We start from the raw sequence: 21,676 nt of genomic DNA, 5'->3' as shown, positions 1-21,676 counted from the left end.
TATTTTCCCTGCTTTATCACTGCTGGTTTTCACACATAGGCACATCTATACCTTTGGTCTATACTCATTCAAGCAGTTGATTTAGTTAACTGTCTCTTCCTGAATTTTTCTCTTACCCATATTTATTTTCTTTGGGGTATTTCTGAACACTCGGCACTCCTGAATTCCATTTGCAAAATCATCTGTTTCTACCAGAATTTAAAATGTTAGTGTTCCATTATAGATAATATAGAGTATATAGATATAAATATACCCCATCTTCTTGATCCATTCATCTATTGTTATAACTTGGGTTACTTCCATATATTGTCTATTGTAAATAATGCTGCAATAAATATATGGGTGCATATATCTTTTCACATTAGTGTTTTCTGTGTGTGTGTGTGTGTGTGTGTGTGTGTGTGTGTGTGTAAATACCCAGTAGTGAAATTACTGGATTTTACAGTATTTCTATTTTTAATTCTATGAGTATACCAAAAGAAAAACATGACAAAGGAAACCATCAATAAAACAAAAAGGCAACCTATTAAATGGTAATAGATATTTGAGAATGATATATCTGATAAGGGGTTAATATACAAAATATATAAGAAGGTAATATAACTTAACACCAAAAAACCATAGAGAATTCAAGTACACTATATCATTCCATGTCACCTTAGGAATAAACCTATAAATTATTTTGACCTGATACCAGTTGACTTCCCAACATGGAAAATTGCAGAGGATGTAAACAGACACTTTTCCAAAGAAGACATACAGATGACCAACAGACACATGAAAATATGCTCAACATCACCCATTATCAGGGAAATACAAGTGAAAACCATGATGAGATAACATCTCACAACAGTCAGTAACTAGTATAAAAAAAGACAAATAAGTATTGGTGAAGATGTAGAGAAAAGGCAATCTCTTCCCCACCACATTTGATGTAAAAACTTGGCATTTAGGATTTTTTTTAAATTTGATTTTAGGAAGTAAATATGAAGGTGGCCCAGTACATGTACTTTTGGACTTGAACACTAGGTAGGCTTATTTGGTAGTATATGGAATGAGGCTTCATGGCGGTTAATACAACTGCTTTGCAATCTGCTCAAAGACCCTGGGTCTCCATTCTATCTTTTGTGTGTCAGTTTCTTCTTGTGTTTTGTGCCCTTCATGATAATGAGATGGCTGTGCATATCAACAAGGGCTATAGAGCTCCTTCATGCACAAAAGTGAGCTTCACTCTCCACCAATTCATCCCTTCAATCTAATCTTGTCAAACATAAGCCATGTGTCTACTTCTGAAGAACAACAGTAAGATAAAGCTTGTGTTAATGGAGTTATGTCATGGTCTCATAACTCAAAAAGATACAATTAATATAAGCTGTTTAAATGAGTCATTCTCCAATGAAGTACAAAAAGTTATAATTAATATAAACTGTTTAGAGAAATCATTCTCCAATGAAGTACTGTGACTGCATTACACATGTGCGGAGATGCCGGGATCTTTCTATCCTCCAAAGAGCAGAGCATAGTCAGTGGAGGTTCATCTGTTTCTTCCTGTTGAGAGCAGCTTCAGCCATTTATCCTAATGTAACTTGAAATTCTACATTATGTATGTGTGTGATGATAAAAAAAATTTGGGAAGCCCTGGGTGTTGAGAACAATCAATGCTCACCCCTGAACCTAGAATGAGATTTATCTCCCTAAACCAAAATGACTAAGTTAAAAATGTAGGTAACTGGCTAATGAAGTAAGAGTTATAGCACACGGAGATACTGAGCAAACAGAAACATTCACCATACATCCAAAATGGTTTTTTTTTCCTAATTTTGGTATATCATTCCAGATCACCTTAAGAATAAATCTATAAATCATTTTGACCTGATACCAGCTGACTTTCCAACATAGAGAATTGCTTAAATTTCCTAAAAAGGCTTCCATTCTATTTAAACATTGATTAGGGTCACTGTCAGGGTCATGTTTCTTAGCTAAGTTGGAAATCTCCTGTTTTGTCATTCACGACTCATAATTGTCATTAAGGGGTTATTTTACACAAAGGCTAAGGTTGGTCTTTCACTGTTGTCCCATAATACCCTGTAGTATCAGATCACAGTCACATTAATGTGATTTCAGTTACATAATCACAATTAAATGTTTAGCTCATTTGCCTGTCTCTTCCAATTTTGTGAATTCCTTGAGGACAACAAGTATATTAAAATTTACTCATAATTTTCACCAAATTCAGTTTGGCACATAGTAGGCTGTCATTTTAGGGAAACAAATATTTCCTAACTCTTGCTTGAAAGTAAAACTTATTTAGGAACTGAAAGCACAAAGACATATAAGAAAGAGTTCTCACTCTCTCTGGTGAAAGAAATGATGAATAAATTCATTAGAACTAGTTGACAATTATTCTCTTTGAAGTAGTGGCCTTCGGGTATTGTCGCTGTGTTTTTTGCTGTCTTGGAGACAACTTTCCATTCCTTTCTCAGTGAGTAGATATAGTTTCTTGCAGTTGACCTTGCAGAAATGTGTACACATATTAACTTAGAAGCTAAGTGCGATTTACGTGTTAGTATTCTAGAGCCTCTAACGTTTTTTTATAAATCCCATCTTTCAAAGTGTTAAAATCATAATAAATGAACTGCCAACATTTCAATCATCACAGCATTACGTGAGAACAGCACAAGGTGATTTTGTGAGTCTAAAAACAGAATTGGGTTGAAGGCATCTTACATGTTACGTGATGTGCAAAATCCTTGTGAAAGGTAATAAATGAGAAAGATCCTGAGGGATTTCTTTTAAAAGGGAAAGAAAATATCTATGAGAAATGCTAAAGCTCTCCTAAAGAATTTGTGGTTGAATCTACAGTTAAATACAGCCAACTATTTTCTGTAAGATAAAATTTGGGACACTAGCACTTTTTACCTACCAATTCTGGATAGCGTGGGACATCGTATCACATTGATTATGTTGTAATGGTTTAATTGCATGTGCCTCAATCCTAAGGACAAATATTAGGTTCCTATCCATCACTGTGTTCATAATAACTAGTACATACTCCAGCATAGGAGATTTTATTTTGTGTTCATTGAATAGAAATATGAATAAGTGCAGACATTCTGAAATCTAAAAATTGAATCCCCCTTGACTGTAAAAATAGATTTGTAAAACTGCATTAGAATTTCAACTTCTGCATACCAAAACTGCAAATCACAATTAGAAGACTGCAAGAACTGGGTATCAGGAATAGAAAAATCAAGAAAAACAGCTGTTACAAAAGGAAAAAAATAAAACACAGTAAATCCAGACCTTAGTCTACAATTTAATAAAATATGTAATAAAGGAGGGAACTATAATATCTGTAGTAATTGCTCCAAACAATATATAGCTTTTAAAACATTGTGTGAAAATAAAATAGTTAAAACAAGTTGGTTCTATATAAACAATAAAAATGAAAAGATTAGGTTTAAAAGTATATTTCTATTCAGTGATTTATTCTGAACTAAAAAATTATGACAAATAGCTACAGTTAACCATCCAGTGCAATTAATTCAGCTGAAGAAAGAATTGGAATTTACATGTAATGGTAAAGTAGCATCTATCAGACCAACCACCCTATAGATAACAACTAAAAACCCTAGAAAAAATATACAACTGGTACTTGAGGGCAATGTTAGTGACCAAAGGAAGGTGGATTTGAAGGGTTAGAGTTTTGGAAAAAAGGAAAAGCATTGGTGTGTTTACTTGTTTAAAATTCCATGTGTGAAAATTGACAATAATTAGTACCATGTGGGGTGGCAAAACTATCAGATAGACACTATACCCACAGGCTTTAACAACTAGAGCATAGGGGCGCCTGGGTGGTGCAGTCGGTTAAGCCTCCGACTTCAGCCAGGTCACGATCTCGCGGTCCGTGAGTTCGAGCCCTGCGTCAGGCTCTGGGCTGATGGCTCGGAGCCTGGAGCCTGTTTCCGATTCTGTGTCTCCCTCTCTCTCTGCCCCTCCCCCGTTCATGCTCTGTCTCTCTCTGTCCCAAAAATAAATAAACGTTGAAAAAAAAAAAAACTAGAGCATAGTGTAGGGTGAATATAGCAGGTGTAGAAGAAGGTGGATATTCTAGACAAAACAGATAAACAGCAAATTTGGGGTAAAAACTCTCATCTCCTACTTCTTCCCAAATTCTGCATTTATTGGGTGTAAATATCTGACTGATCCCTGATATATGTATATGTGGATTAAACTCCAAGAATCCCAGTTAAGACCAGAGAAACAAATCAGAGATTCTTTTTGCACTGCAAAGGAGGTGGAGTTTGAACTTTGTCCAACCGTGAAAAATGACTCTGAAAAACAAATAACAATACTCTTTGACGAAAGAGTATCACTCAAAATATTCAACATACAATCCAAACATTACAAAAGATTACCAAAAATTGGGGAAATGTGAAACATAATTCATAAAAAATGCATAAGTCTAATTCTGAGATGGCCTAGATATTGTAATCAATAAATATTTTATACCTTATTATATAACTTGGCTCAAGAATACAAAGGAAGATAAATGATTGCAATAATCGAATAGGTATTGCCAAAACACATAGTTTTTAAATTTTTTTAAAGGTTACTTATTTATTTGGGGTGGGGGGGCACAGGGAGGGAGAGACAAAATCCCAAGCAGGCGTCACACTGCCAGCACAGAACCTGATGCAGGGCTGAAACCCACAAACTGTGTGATCATGACCTGAGCTGAGATCAAGAATCAGACATTTAACAGATTGAGCCACCAAGACAACCCAAAACACATAGAAAAATTTTTTAAGATGCAAATTAGAATTATAGATTTGAAGAAGACATTAATACAGTGCAAGATAGGATAATTTGGAACTGAAGCATGAAGATAATAAAGCAGTAAGAAAAAAATTAAAAAGATCTTAAGAGACATATTGGGTATAATGAAAATATCTAACATGTGACTAATTGAATTCTCATAAAGAATGAATAGGAGGCAAGCAATATTGAAAAGACAAGACTGAGTTTTTTGGCCAAAACTGGAAAAAAATTAAATTACAGATTTTAAAAGTGCTAGCAGCGTAAACACAAACGATACCAAACAGCATTAAGCAATGCTATAATGCAAGGACAAAGTGATTCCTAAAATCAACTACAGAACAAAGATTATCACCTTTAATGGATAGTAAAATTGGCAAATGCCTTCTCAGCATCAACAATGGAATCCAGAAATAAAAATGGAATAAAAATCTTTAACTGCTCAATGACTATAACTGCCAAACCTTGTCAAAAATGAAATTAAGTATAAATGGACGAATGGGGGAGGATATTCACATAAGAGGGCAGGAGGCATGAAGGAATTCTCTGTGCCTTCCTTTCAATTTTACTGTGAACCTGAAATTGCTCTAAAAAGTAAAGTCTAAATTATAAAAAAGTTATTGTACACCTGAAACTAATATTACACTGTATTTTAATTAAGTGGAATTTCAGAAACACTGCTATCATAAAGGAAAAAATAATGAAAATAAATGATTATAATGACTATTTAAAATAATCTATTTATAAGACATTGTCAGGAGTGGCTGGCTTGGCTGGCTCAGTCAGTTAAACTTCTGACTCTTGATTTCAGCTCAGGTAATGATCTCACAGTTCATGAGATCAAGCCTAGTGTCAGGCTCTGCATGGGGCAGGGACAGAGAGAGAGAAAGAGAGAAAGAGTGTGCAGAAGCTGGAGAGGGGCAGAGAGAGAGGGAAAGAGAGGAAATCCCAAGCAGGCTCTGCGCTGACAACCCAGAGCCCAACTTGGGGCTCAATCTCAGAAACCATGAGGTCTTGACCAGAACCAAAACCAAGAGTTGGATGCTCAACCAACTGAGCCACCCAGGTGCCCCAAGATAGAAGTTTTTATTCAAGTATAAATAACACACAATTTTATATTAGTTTCAGGTGTACAATATTATGGTTTAACAATTCTATGCATTTCTCAGTAATCACCAAGATCAGTATACTCCTAATCCCCCTTAAATATTAAGCTTTATTTCTCAAACGAGTATGGTACTGGCCAAAAAACAGACACATAAATCAGTAGAACAGAATAGAAAATACAAAAATAAATCCATGGTTACATTGTTGATTGATCCACAACAGAGGCAAGAATATACAGTAAGAAAGGAACAGTGTCTTCAACAAATGGAGATGGAAAAACTGGACCACTTCCTTATATTATACATAAAAATAAACTCAAAATAGATTGAAAACATAAATGTGAGACCTCAAACTATAAAACTCTTAGAAGAAAACAGGAAGTTTTAATTTATTCGATATTGGCTATAGAAACATGTTTCTAGATAGGTCCCCTCTACCAAGGGAAATAAAATTAAACTATAGTGACTACACCAAAGTAAAAGCTTCTGCACAGCAAAGGAAACCATCAATAAAACAAAAAGGTAATCATATGAACAGGAGAAGATATTTTAAAATATTTCAGATAAGGGGTTAATATCCAAAATACATAAAGAATTTATGCTCCTGGGGCACCTGGGTTGTTCAGTCAGTTAAACATCTGGGTCTTGATTTTTGGCTCAGGTCGTGCTCTCACGGTTGTGAGATCAAGCCCTGCAGTGGGCTCCAGGCTGACGAGTGCAGCCTACTTTTTCTTCCTCTCTCTCTCTCTCTCCCTCTCAAAATGAATAAATAAGATTAAGAAATAACTTATGCAAACAATTCAACACACATACACAATTTGATTACAAAATTAGAAGACCTGAATAGACATTTTCCCAAAGACATGATACAGATGGCCAACAAACACATGAAAAGATACTCAACATCACTAATAATCAGGGGAATGCAAATTGAAACCGCAAGGAGATAAAACATTACACTTGTCAGAATGGCTAGTATCAAAGAAATAATAACGACATAAAAAATAATGTATTGGTGAGACTATGGAGAAAAAAGAACGCTCATGAATATGTGTTTCATTATGGGGACTTGCAGTTATAATGAGTGTTTTCATTTTCAAGTGTAATTGACCTATAGAAATGGGGAAATGTATTTGCTTTATGGTTTAAGTGTCTGAGTACTCAATACACACACACACACTTATAGTCTCACACATATATTAATTTCAATAGAATAATTTCATTCTAAGAGATTCATTTAATTCTGGCTCAGGATGATGATATAAGACAATTCAGGGATCCCTGGGTGGCTCAGTCAGTTAAGTGTCTGACTCTTGATCTCACCCCAGGTCACTATCTCACAGTTCATGGGTTTGAGCCTCATGTTGGGCTCTACGCTGACAGTGTGGAGCCTGCTTGAGATTCTCTCTCCCTCCCTCTCTCTCTCTCTGCCTCTCCCCCATGCTCTCTCAAAATAAACTTTTTTTTTTAAATGACTGAATTCACCTTCTCCCTGGAACAAACCAAAAATACAGAGAATGACAAGAAAACAGGGAGAGAAATGTGAACACGGTAACAAAGGAACCTCCACCCCCAAACAATTAATGATAGTGGGAAGGAATAGTAGTGAGTGACTGGGAACAGATTCAGTCTGTCCTTGAGCACAGAAGAAAAGCCAAGGTTTAGAGAGCAACTAGCATATGAAAGAGACAACACTAGAACTCTGCCAAATGTCCAAGGAGCTGTGGAAAATCTCTCTAGATCAGAGAGACTAAAGAATGATTTATTTTCCCACCCCACCTCAAAAGCCTAGACCAGAGTAATGTTTGGACACTATAAGAGGCAGGCTCAGATAATAATTATTGGGTCCCAACACCATATCTGGTGGGTCCAGTCATCACAGGGAGTTTGTGAACTCAGTGAGCCCAGGATGCACAAACCCCAGACCCATATGAGCTCCAGTCATGTTAGAACACAGGCAAAAAACAAACAAACAAGATGTATTTTCAAACGATCAAGGAGAGGTAGAAAAAGAACAAACAAAACATAAAGCCAGGAGAAGAGGGGAAATAATAAAGATTAGAGCAGAAATCAATGATATAGGAACAACAACAACAACAATAAAACGAAAACAAAAAACAAAAACAGTAAAGCAGATCAATGGAAACAAAGTCTGGTTCTTTGATAAATTAATAAAATTGATAAACCCCCAGGCAGACTTATCAAAAAGAAAAGAGAAGGGACCCAAATAAAATCATGAATGAGAGAGAAGTCACAACTAACACCACAGAAATGCAAATTATATATATATATATACAAATTATATATATATATTATATATTATATATATCCATGGATGTATATAATATCCAAAATTATAAGTATATTGCTCAATTTTGGATATGTGTATGTATATCTATGGATATATATATATATATCCATAGATATATATCCATCCATAGATATATATATATATATATAGATAGATACATATCCAAAATTGAGCAATATACTTATTATATATATATATATATATATATATATATATATATATTATATATATCCATGGATACATATCCAAAATTGAGCAATCTGGAAGACATGGACAAATTTGCAGAAACATATAAACTACCAAAACTGAAACAGGAAGAAACAGAAAATTTGAACAAACCCGTAACCAGGAAAGAAATTGATCCAGTAATCAAAAATCTCCCAAGATATGAAAGCCCAGGGCCAGATGGCTTCCCAGGGGAATTCTGTAAAACATTTAAAGAGTTAATACATATTACTCTCAAACTATTCCAAAAAATAGAAATGGGAAGAGAACTTTCAAACTTATATTAGAAGGCCAGCATTATCTTGATTTCAAAAGAAGACAAAGATCCCATTAAAAAGAATTAAGGCCAATATTCCTGATGAGCATGGATGTAAAATTTCTCAAGAAAATACTAGCAAATCAAATGCGACTGTATATTAAAAGAATCATTCGCCATGACCAAGTAGAATTTATTCCTGGGCTGTCAGGTTAGTTCCATATTTGCAAATCAATCAATGTGAAACATCACATTAATAAAAGAAATGATAAGAATCATATGATCCTCTCAATGGATTCAAAACAAGCATTAGACAAAGTACAGCATCCATTCTTAATAAAAATTCTCAACAAAATAGGGATGGAAGGAATACAGCCTAACATCATAAAGGCCATATACAAAAGACACACAGCTAATATTATCCTTAATGGGGAAAACCTGAGAGCTTTTTCTCTATGATCAGGAACAAAATAGGTACGTCTACTTTCAGCATCGTTATTTAGCATAGTACTGAAAGTCTTAGCCACAGCAATCAGAAAATGAAAAGAAATAAAAGTTCTCCAAATCAGCAAAGAAGAACTCAAACGTTCACAATTCACAGATGACACCTCACTAAAAAATTTCTCCAACTGATACATGAATTTAGCAGTCACAGGATACAAAATCATCGTACAGATATCTGTGGCATTTTTATACACCTATAACAAAGCAGCAGAAAGAGCAACAAAGCAATCCATCTCATTTACAATTGTACCCAAAACCATAAGATACTTAAGAGTAAACCTAACTAAAAAGGTAAAAGATCTGTTCTCTGAGAACTATGGAATACTTAGGAAAGAAATTGAAGATGAGACAAAGAAATGGAAAAACATCCCATGTTCATGGATTGGAAGAACAAATATTGTTAAAATGTCCACACTACCCAAAGAAATCTACACATTTAATGCAATCCCTATCAAAATACCAACATCACTTTTCCACAGAGCTAGAATAAATGAATCTAAAATTTATACAGAGCCACAAAAGACTCTAAAGAGTCAAAGCAATCTTGAAAAGCAAAGCAAAGCTGGAGGCACCACAATTCCAGACTTCAAGCTATATTTGAAACCTGTAGTCATTAAGACTGTATGGTACTGGTCAAAAACAGACATATAGGTCAATAAAACAGAATAGAGAACCCATAAACGGGCCCACAAATATAGAGTCAACTAATCTTCAAAAAAGCAGATAAGAATATTCGATGGAAAAAAGACAGTCTCTTCAGCAAATGCTGTTGGGAAAACTGGACAGCAGCCTCCAGAGGAATGAAACTGGAACACTTTCTTCCACCATGCACAAAAATATAATCAAAATGGATAAAACACATAAATGCGAAACAGGAAACCATCCAATTCCTAGAGAAGAACATAGACAGCAACCTCTTTGACCTTGGCTGCAGCAATTTCTTACTAGACATGTTTCTGGAGCAAGGGAGACAAAAGCAAAAATGAACTACTGGGACTTCACCAAGATAAAAAGCTTCTCCACAGTGAAGGAAACAATCAACAAAACTAAAAGCAAACAACGGAATGGGAGAAGATATTTGCAAATGACATATCTGATAAAGGGTTAGTATACAAATCTATAAAGAACTTATCAAACTCAACACTGAAAAAACAAATATTCCAATTAAGAAATGGTCAGAAAACGTGATTAGACACTTTTCCAAAGAAGACATCCAGAAGGCTAAGAGACACATGAAAAGATGCTCAATATCACTCATCATCGGGGTAATACAAGTCAAAACCACAATGAGATCCCACCTCACACTTGTCAGAATGGCTAAAATTAATGACACAAGAAACAACAGGTGTTGGAGAGGATGCAAAGAAAGGGGTACTGTTTCAAGTTGTTAGAGCACTGTATTTACCCTGGAACCACAAGGACAGTTAAACCTCCCATTCGAGTATTTCTTGATTATCAGAAAAATTAACAGTTCATTGAAGATTTAACTAATTTAATTACTGTCCAGTCTGGATATTTTTCAAGGATTTGGGGGGATGATACCAGTTAGGGATCAAAAACTTGTTGCCCTTTAGGCAATAAATCTCATTGCGAGAAGTAAAATATTTTAAAGGGAATTATGAAGTTTTGCTAATTAGCATCATCATTACCTTTATAAATCAATTTTGTGTAAAATACATGCTTTGAAAGAAATAATTTACATGTCAAGTTTTACAAAAAATATACGCCTGGTTTAAAATAGGTGTTCAGGTTTCTTTAACACAGTACTGATCAGACCTTTTAATGTGTATTGTTAATCTGATGCTCAGGATATATCTTACATTATCTCCTGGAATTATGTGATCCCATATCCTTTCTTTTTTGTTTCCCATGGACATTTTTCAGAATTAGTGTCCAGAGAAATGCCTTTTGCATTGGGAATTTCTCATAGGATTTTCTCTAATGATATGCAGTTGAGAATAAAGAAAATAGAACAAAAATCCTATTCTATTTATCGTAATGGTAAGGCAAATAGCTCTTGTGTATTGAACTGATACTAAACGTCTGCTGAATTAAAGAAGCATAGTCTGCATATCTTCCGAAAGAGTCTAAGTAACCAACATGTCTTTATCTCGCTTAAGTTTTTTTTTTCATTATAGAATGACAATAGAGGAAGCACATTACATTGGTTTGACAAAGCCAAATTATACATATAGTCTGTGCATTATTATTTATCACAGGAAAGCTGGACATTTAACCAGACAGCCTTTTTATATATCCAGAAAAACAATTTGGTTATTTTCTTGAGCAAATCTGCCCCAATTTTTCTCTTAGTAAATGTGATATTTTTCTATAAACTGAATCCTTGCCCTAAGATGCAAGGGCATATTGGTTGAGAGAGAAAACTGGCAAAACACTGTTTATGTCACTGCTCCTTTCTGAACCAGATCATCAAGAATAAAGATTTGATATACCACATAACTGCTAAGACTTGATCACACCTACTTTTCTCATCTGTCAAAAAGTCAACCTGAAGAATGAAGAAAAAGATATAAATTAAACAAAATTTCTAAAACAATCATAGAGTCCAACCACAGAAATATAGCCCTACTGGACATTTATTTTTTTTTCTTAGAATTGCACAAGGTCCAAATAGGAAACAGATGGCACACTCAGGATGATTTAAGAAATGTTTAATAAAGAGACTATTCATAAAGTGAAGGTGTGTGTAGGGGACCCACAAGGGATAATGCATTCAGACTACTAAATGGAGCGGCATACGCCACCCCCCCCCCCAGAGCCAGAGGGACAGGGACAGGATTATTGAGATAAAGAAGGAAATAAGGCTACTTTGAAAGACATATTTGGTCAGAGGATGCAGCCCAAGCTGATACCACATGGGTGTGGCTAGAAGAACAAAGACTACTCTTATTTATTCCTTCTTCTGATCTCATGCAGAAGCTTCTCTTGGAATACCCAATAGGAAGTGGGGGACAAAGGAGACTGTTGATATTGCCCATTCACCTAGAGTCAAGAGCCAGTTGGGAAAGGGGTAAAACTAAAGAGACCAGTGGAAAATAACTCGTAATGACTGGTCAATCCTCAAGAATTCATCATATGTTCAATTACAGGAGTCAAGAAAAATTACTTTGAATGTCATCATTCTGTAAGCACCTTAGGTTTAGATTTAGGTATGCTACTTTCTTTTCTCCATTTTTACTTTTTCTTTTATGTTCCCCCCTTTCCCATTCCATCATGAATCCTTGTGCTGTGTTGTGACTTCAAATGCTTGTATGACTCATTACCAGTGCTCTGATTTTTTTTTCCTCTATTATCTGGCTTGGGATGAAATAATCAGCTATGAAGTTAGAAAATTAGATTTCAGACTGCCTTAATGTAAGCCTCATCACCATATTTAACTAGGTTAAATTAGGACTATGAGTTAATGAAGGTACCATAATCTGAAAAACTTCTGACTTCTAATAATTTTCTTATTCTTTTAACTTCAAATCCTTTCGTGAACATTTTAGGCAAGTTAGTTCATATGTGTGTGTATATATATATATATATATATACACACATATATACATATATATATACACATATATACATATATATATACTTATATATATACTTATATACACTTACATATATACGTATACTTATATATATAAACTTATATATATATATATACTTATATATACGTATATATATATATAATACCTTTAAAACATTCGCTTGCTATGTATACATATTCAGAATGTGCAATTTAGTTACATTTAAGAATATGTAACATGTTAACACCTTTCAAATTACTGAATTAATTTGAGATTTCGTTGACTACTCATTTCATATGGCATTAAAATCTTCCTATTGTTTTATTAAACTATTATCACATGAATTCCCCAGCTTACACTGCCCAGGCCGACTGTTGGCTGAAAAAAAAAATGCCTTAGCCTTATTCTCTCTCAATTTCTACCACTCTGCAACAGGAATGAGGATCCCATCTCTATTTATACCATACTGCATATAAGTGAAGACCAGGTACTACTTAACTACTAATGGTGAGTTTATCCATTGGTTTGGGCATTATATTCAATATTGATAGTAACACAAAGATTCAGTGACCTTGTTTACATGGACAATGTATAGGGTGATCTTAATTCCAGGATCATCCCCAAACTGTTTCTGGTTTATTCACGAAAATGCCCATTTACTCTGTTCTCCCAGTTTAATAGTGATGCATACCCTCTCACATGTATCCAGGTTTGGATAATAAACAATATAATAACCATAGCTCCAAAATATTATTTCTTATAGACATTAGTTCATACTATATTAGAAGTAATTGTTGATGGTCATAAACATCCAAAGAATGCCGAGTTAAAGAAATTTGAATAATGTAATTCATTTATTTATTTTTTATTTTCTAAATTATTCTCTGAAAATTTACTATGATAATATATGTCGTGATTTTTTTTTCCAAAGCTTAATTTGGTATGACATATTAGAGAATCTTATTTTGACACATTGGTTTTTCACGTAGTATTTCTGGACTGACACATAATACTCTAGTGGCAATTGTGAAAGTATACTATCTGCCCTGTTCACAAACGTGTTCCTAACCCTTCTGCTTTCTAGTTGCTTTGCTGTGTTTTGGCTAGTACATCATTTCTTTTCTGCCGGTCCCTATTACATGTAGCGAGGATGACCACATAATTTATAAATTAAACAGGAAAACTTTTGAGATAAAAGGGAACTCAAAGACATCAAGCTCAACCCAGGATTGCCATGATAAACCATGATACATGGTCAGCCTAACAATGGAGCACAGTTAGAAGTCTACTATTCTCATACATGAGAGAAGAAAAAGTGCCTTAAATAAAATAACATATGTTTTATAATTGGCCTCTTCCAAATTGATTTATCTTTATTTGAGTTGTTTACCTTTGACAGATTCCCTTTAGGTATTATTCCACTGCAGCTAAAAATAGTGAGGAATGTGTATTTTAATGTACAAGATATGCTCATGACTACATTGCTTCATTTAAAAACTCTTATTTAGAAAAACTCTAGGGGCACCTGGATGGCTCAGTCAGTTAAGCATCAGACTCTTGGTTTCAGCTTAAGCCATGATCTCACGGTTCATGAGCTCAAGCCTCATGTCAGGTTCTGTGCTCACAGTGCAGAGCCTGCTTGGGATTCTTTCTCTCCTCTCTCCTTCTGTCTCTGCTCTCCACCCCCCACCTCTCAAAGTAAATTGATTTAAAAAAAAAAGCTCTATACAGTTTACTCTGGTAAGGATACAATTTATTTTTAACCCAAGGCTGATTAATATTCCAAGAGGTGAACAAAAAAATCTATGTCATAGATAAGAACAAATCCTTACTTAAATATATTTTTCTATTTTGTGGATATCACTGCCAACACTTATTAACAAATCTAAAATGAGATAAATGTGTTAGGCATTTTCAGAGAGGATTATAAAAACTTATCCTCTCCTAAACTATCACAGTGGATTAAATAAGAATACTCGAAATTTAGGAGAATGTAAAGTTACACTCACCTTAATGCCAGAAGGCTGGCCAAAATTAATAGCAGTATGTTATGTCATGGGAATGATGTTTACTTAACACAGTATCTTTAAGGATATTCTAGCCTGAAAAACTGGTCTATTTCTTAGGAATTTATCATTTTACTTTCTTAAAAAAATAATGCTATTGATGTATTAAATAGAACAAAAAATATAAAATTAACTGCCATCTGTTAACTACCCAATTTTTAAAACTTTGCTCTGAGTTCTTGAACACAGTTCTACCTAGTCAGGCCACTCATGGGAAATCTCATATTATTGCCAAATAGAGGTTTAATTCCAAGTTCATTGGTTAAGAATAAAAAACGATATGATCATCAGATGAATGTGGCTGGCATGTGAAAAAATAAGTCAAAAAAAGAGTGCACAAATGGAATATGCAGAAACTCTGAAATGCTTCAGGTGCACAAACCTCTTTAAAGTTTACTAAGGTTGGAATAGATTGCTTTTGAATGTGGCACTTTTTTCCTTAACAAGTCCCCACTGATTGAAACACAATTAACAGTGAATCAAACTTTTAGGACTTTAAGTCAAACTGTCAATTTGTTCAAATGCTATATGTACACTTACTAAAGCAATACCAAATCTGTTGCTGCACTAACTACTGCTTTATTGAATGTCAACTTGAGAGTATTGGCAGTCTGTAGGAAAGAACTACTAAGCCAGGGCTCATGATAGATTAACTGCATATTTGCTTCTAAGAATAGAGTTTAATACCTGTAGAAAATAAAAAATATGTGAATCACTAGCATATCATTTTACAGCCTTCAATACAGTTAAATATGTTATAATTTTCCTCCATTTTAATTGCTAAGGAACAATTCTTTAAACATATTTTCTTTTTTAATCCTGTGGCAATACCTATTTGCAGCTAGAGCTATGGAAGTAAATTCCAGGTGATAGGCATGGACCGACAAACAATATAAAGCTACAGTATATGGGTAAATATCTTTAAGTAAGAGACTTAATTGTATATACATATATGTGTTATGAGATTTATATTTCATATGCAAATATCTATTTACATTAGAGTGTAAACGAAGGATTCCACAAATATTAACTCTATCGGAAAGAGAGAGAGAGGGAGAGGGAACCTATAAGAACTCAGTTTGGTTTCTTGATGCTAACACCCATAATTGTGAACCTACAACTTCTTACATGCATTGCTTCCACGACAGATTTAGATTCTGCAAAACTAGTATCCTTCACCCCCTATATAGTTTAAAGAATAGGGCCATGTTTGTATTGGCTTGACAGTTTTTATTTTTCTTCCTAACTGGTAAATAAAAAAAAATAATTGTCTTCCCTTCACACATGGTTAACAATGTTACCTACCAGAGAGAATGATGCCAAATTTAATTGTGAAAATAGAACAATTTTAAAGGATGTGATGATTAAGTAAGCTAATGACTTTTTGTATTCTCCAATCATTTGCATTGCATGTGTGCTGGGTTATATGGATGGATGGAGAGCTGGCCTGGATGTTTCTTACCAGTGCTTTGCAATATAGCAAAATGGGATGCTTCCATTTGACAAGTTTAAGAAAAAGAAACCCTTCAATGGACATGAGCCTTTGGAAACTACAAAATGAAAAAAGAGCAAACACTCAAAAACCTTTGGAAAAGTCTCTGAAATATTTGCTTGGTTACACACAAAAAATGAAGACTTGCTGGGGGAAAAAAAGGCAAGAAACTTCACAGCAATGTAATATATGGTTTTGAAAATTTTTTTTAATATTTATTTATTTTTGAGACAGAGAGAGACAGAGCATGAACAGGGGAGGGGCAGAGAGAGAGGGAGACACAGAATCTGAAGCAGGCTCCAGGCTCTGGGCTGTTGGCACAGAGCCCGACGTGGGGCTCGAACTCACCAACTGTGAGATCATGACCTGAGCTGAAGTCGGACGCTTAACCGACGGAGCCACCCAGGCGCCCCTGTAATATATTGTTTGATGAAAATTTGAAAATTATATGAATTCACTAACTACCCAAATGATATCTCTGTCTAGCTTTCATCCATAGAAATTAACCACAAGCTATTTTGAGTGTTGATCAATTTACCACTTATTTCTATGATGAAATTTTACTAGCTGGTTATTATCCCCTACAAATAACACATAATCACCTTACTTAGCCTGTAACCTATTATGAGACAATTAATTTATATTGATTTTAGTTTATTTTAATGAAATTATAAGTTTTATTTAAAAAATATTTATACATATTTCTCGAAAATGTTAATCACATTTTAAGAGTTTTAACACAGGGCACCTGGGTGGCTCAGTCAGTGAGCGTCCAACTCTTGTCTTGATTTTGGCTCAGGTCATGATCTCAGGGGTCATGGGTTCGAGCCCCATGTTGGGCTCTGCATTGACAGTGTGGAGCCCGCTTGAGATTATCTCTCCTCTTTCTCCCTCACTTGCACTCTGTCTCAATAAATAAACACTAAAAAATATATTTAAAGAGCTTTAACATATTGTTATATTGGCCTTTAAAAAGACCATGCCAATTTATACCGATAGTGTGTATATTAGAGTGCTCACATTTTATATCTTTATAAATTTCAGGTACTTATTTAATACGAAATTTCTCATTAGATAGGCAAAAATAGAATCCTATTTAAATTTATAGCACTATTTTTATAATGAATATCTGTATCTTATTCAATTACAGTTATTCAATTACAGTTCAATTCTTGAAATGTTCTGCCTATATCCTGCTACACTATTTCATTTAGATTTCTTCTTATATAAGATTTGTGCATACAGTAATGTAAGTAATAACTCTTTTGCATGTATATTGAAATTATCTTTTCCCAATTTGTCTTTTACATTTTCCCTTGCATTTTATTATTTCGGTAATCTATATTATGTTTATACTTTTTAGCTGTTTACTGTGAAATGCATCATGTACGTATATACATATATATGTCACATTTTATATTGGTAATACCAAAAACTAAATGTTTGCACTCAGCCAGAGAAATAGAGTATTATTTATAGCTTTGAAACTCCGTGTATACCCTCCAGTTTATATCCTTGCCCATCCCTCACAGGTATAAACACTATCCTGAATCACTGACCATCAGAAGCCAATTATAAAGTTGTAATACATGAATCGTATAACAATTATGTCTGTACAGATTGTCTACATGACATATGATTGTGTTCCTAAATTATGTAATTCCTGTCTTTAAAATATACTCTAACAGGAACTAGGACAGGCTACATAATCTATAGGGCCCAGTGAAAATGAAAATGGTGGGTCCTTATTCAAAATTTTTCTAAGAATTCTAAGATGATAGCAGCAAAGCCTTAAATCAAGAGTGGGGCCTTGTGTATCAGCACAGGTCACATCTATGCAGATGGCCCTGTGTGAAGGGATACTATACCTTTCCTACTTGAAACTTGGTATTTTTTGCTTCTTTATGTCTTATGGTTCAACCAGTGAAACTTTAAGAAACTCATCAATGACTTCAAGCAGTCATTTTCACTAATACGTAAGATTTTAAGAGAACACCAAAGATTTTTTTAACCCATTAAAATCTTAATGGAAATGTGGACAACTTCTTAGTTTTGGGCTTGCCTCTCTACAGGTTTCCATTTACATGTGCATAGGTTTCTCCAGTGTTCATAATTAGAAACAGTCCAATCCCTAACATTTGAAGAGCCTGGAACAAGAGTGAAAATAGAAGAGTAAAAATAGAAGACAGATGATGGTATGTTTTAAATATTTTCAAGTTACAAAAAAAGATAATAAACTGTTAAATAAAATACTTTGTTTTTCTACCTTGAAAATAGTTGTTTAATATCACAGAATGATTCTTTGTTCATATATAACTCTTGCGAAATCCCACACTACATCTTAAGGACTTCTGGAACCACAAATTGTTGCAAGATGAGAATAGGATGGTTGCCCAAAAGTACTGGGCATGTACTGTATTACTTCCATTTAAGCAAGAAGATCAAGGGGCGCCTTGAGCGCCGACTTCAGCTCAGGCCACGATCTTGCAGTTCTTGGGTTTGAACCCTCATGGGGCTCTGTGCTGACAGCTCAGAGCCTGGAGCTTGCTCTGGATTCTGTGTCTCCCTCTCTCTCTCTGCCCCTCCCCTACTCATACTCTGTCTCTCTCTGTCTCTCAAAAATAAACAAATATTAAAAAAAAAAAATGACCTGCCAAATCTTTTAGTTAACATAATCACATCTGCTGGTTAAATCCTCCCTACACTCAGAAGCAATGTCTGAATCTGATGGCAGCTAGCAGCACAGGCCATAAACCATGCAGCTTTTATTTTGAAGCATAGGGCAAGAGATGAGGAGAAACTTTAACTCAAAGCTTCAAAGTGAGAGTCATGATCTCATACTTGCCTGGGTGTTTGGCTACTGAGCTAACAATGTGATTTATTATGGGGGTTTAGACCATGTGTTAATATTTCTGATCTCTGGAGAAACTTGAGACTACAAAGTATTGTCCTGACTTCCAGGAGGGGCTGAAGACTAAAGGTCAGCCACAAGGGAAATGTGATTGAAGCCCAATAACCTCTGGATACCAAAGGCTCTAGCGAGCTTCCCTGGCTGGCAACACTATACATTTTGTCACACATTGTGGCCAAGAGGAGTTACCACTGTGCATGATCAATGGGGAATAGGCAACTGGAAATGCCAGTATTTAGATCCCTCCTGAAACCTACCTTTTGTGTCTCTTCTTTTGGTTGATTTAATATGTATCTTCTTCCTATAAAAAAAAAAAAAAACTGCAACTAGGAGTGTAGCTGAGTACTACTTACCAATTATTAATCCTGAGGGTAGTTTCAGGAACCCCAAACTTTGAAATTGATGTCAGAAGTGATGGACATCTTATGTGGAGACTCTGTCCCCTAATTTTGTTTTGGCTAACCTCTTTGTAATAGCTTCTATGACATTCTCCAAAAAGTCATGACTCATAGATTCAGGTTTTATTTGCCACTAGAAATCCTTAGTTGGATATAGTCCTGTATTGAGTGTATTTAATAAATAAGCCATCTTCCTCCTAAAAACTATCATTGCAATATATATGTGTATATATATATATACACATATACATAATATATGTATATATACACATATACATAATATATGTATATATATACACACATATACATGTTATATATACACATGGGGATGGATGTGTATATATGTGTATATATAATATATATGTGTATATATATACACATGGGGACGGATGTGTATATATGTGTATATATAATATATATGTGTAGATATATATGTGTATATCTATACACATATATTATATATGTGTATATCTATACACATATATTATATATGTGTATATCTATACACATATATAATATATGTGTATATCTATACACATATATATGTGTATATCTATATATGTATATCTATACACATATATAATATATGTGTATATCTATACACATATATATGTGTATATCTATATATGTATATCTATACACATATATAATATATGTGTATATCTATACACATATATATGTGTATATCTATATATGTATATCTATACACATATATAATATATGTGTATATCTATACACATATATATGTGTATATCTATATATGTATATCTATACACATATATATGTGTATATCTATATATGTATATCTATACACATATATATGTGTATATCTATATATGTATATCTATACACATATATAATATATGTGTATATCTATACACATATATATGTGTATATCTATATATGTATATCTATACACATATATAATATATGTGTATATCTATACACATATATATGTGTATATCTATATATGTATATCTATACACATATATATGTGTATATCTATATATGTATATCTATACACATATATAATATATGTGTATATCTATACACATATATATGTGTATATCTATATATGTATATCTATACACATATATAATATATGTGTATATCTATACACATATATATGTGTATATCTATATATGTATATCTATACACATATATATGTGTATAGATATACACATATATATGTGTATAGATATACACATATATTATATATGTGTATAGATATACACATATATATATGTGTGTGTATATATCTATACACATATATATGTGTATATCTATACACATATATATGTGTGTATATAATATGTATATATTGTATATGTATATGTATTGTATATGTATAATATGTATATATAATATGTATATATATACACATATATATGTGTATATATAATATGTGCATAATATGTGTATGTGCATGTGTGTGTGTGTGTATATATATATATACACACACACACACATATATATATATATGTGTGTGTGTGTGTGTATATATATATATACACACACACACACATATATATATATATATATATATATATATATATATATATATATATAAACCTGCTATTTTACCCATAATTTCAATTGACAAGGAGGTCACCTGTTTTTCTGTTTTTTTTTCTTTTCCTGGAGGTGTCTCCCAAGTCAAGGAAGTAAACGTATCAGTATAGAAATACATAACTGTAGTTTGGCTGCTTTAACACATTTCTTCCACTCAGTAGTGAGAATTTAAAGGTATTGCTATAGCCCTAAATTCTTGGCGTCAGTAGTCAAGACAGCAACTACTGTCGGTTCACAAAATCAAACAAATAACAAAATATATTTTGAGTCTTATGTATGAGACAATATATGGGAGTGGATGAACTATTCGTTTTCACAATGTTTTTGCTTTCTATCCGTTATGTTAATCTCTTCAAAGCACAAGGAATCAATATTCCTTTCATTCACAAATGACTATTCTGCTGAATTGCAGTACTTGTCAGCCTTAGCAATTTCCATATTATAAATTCTATAATGATAATATTTGTAAATTGTACTGTAA

The sequence above is a fragment of the Lynx canadensis genome, chromosome C1, assembly GCF_007474595.2.
Source record: "Lynx canadensis isolate LIC74 chromosome C1, mLynCan4.pri.v2, whole genome shotgun sequence".
In the NCBI taxonomy this organism is placed as follows: Eukaryota; Metazoa; Chordata; class Mammalia; order Carnivora; family Felidae; genus Lynx; species Lynx canadensis.
Note: the sequence above shows the minus strand (reverse complement) of the source record.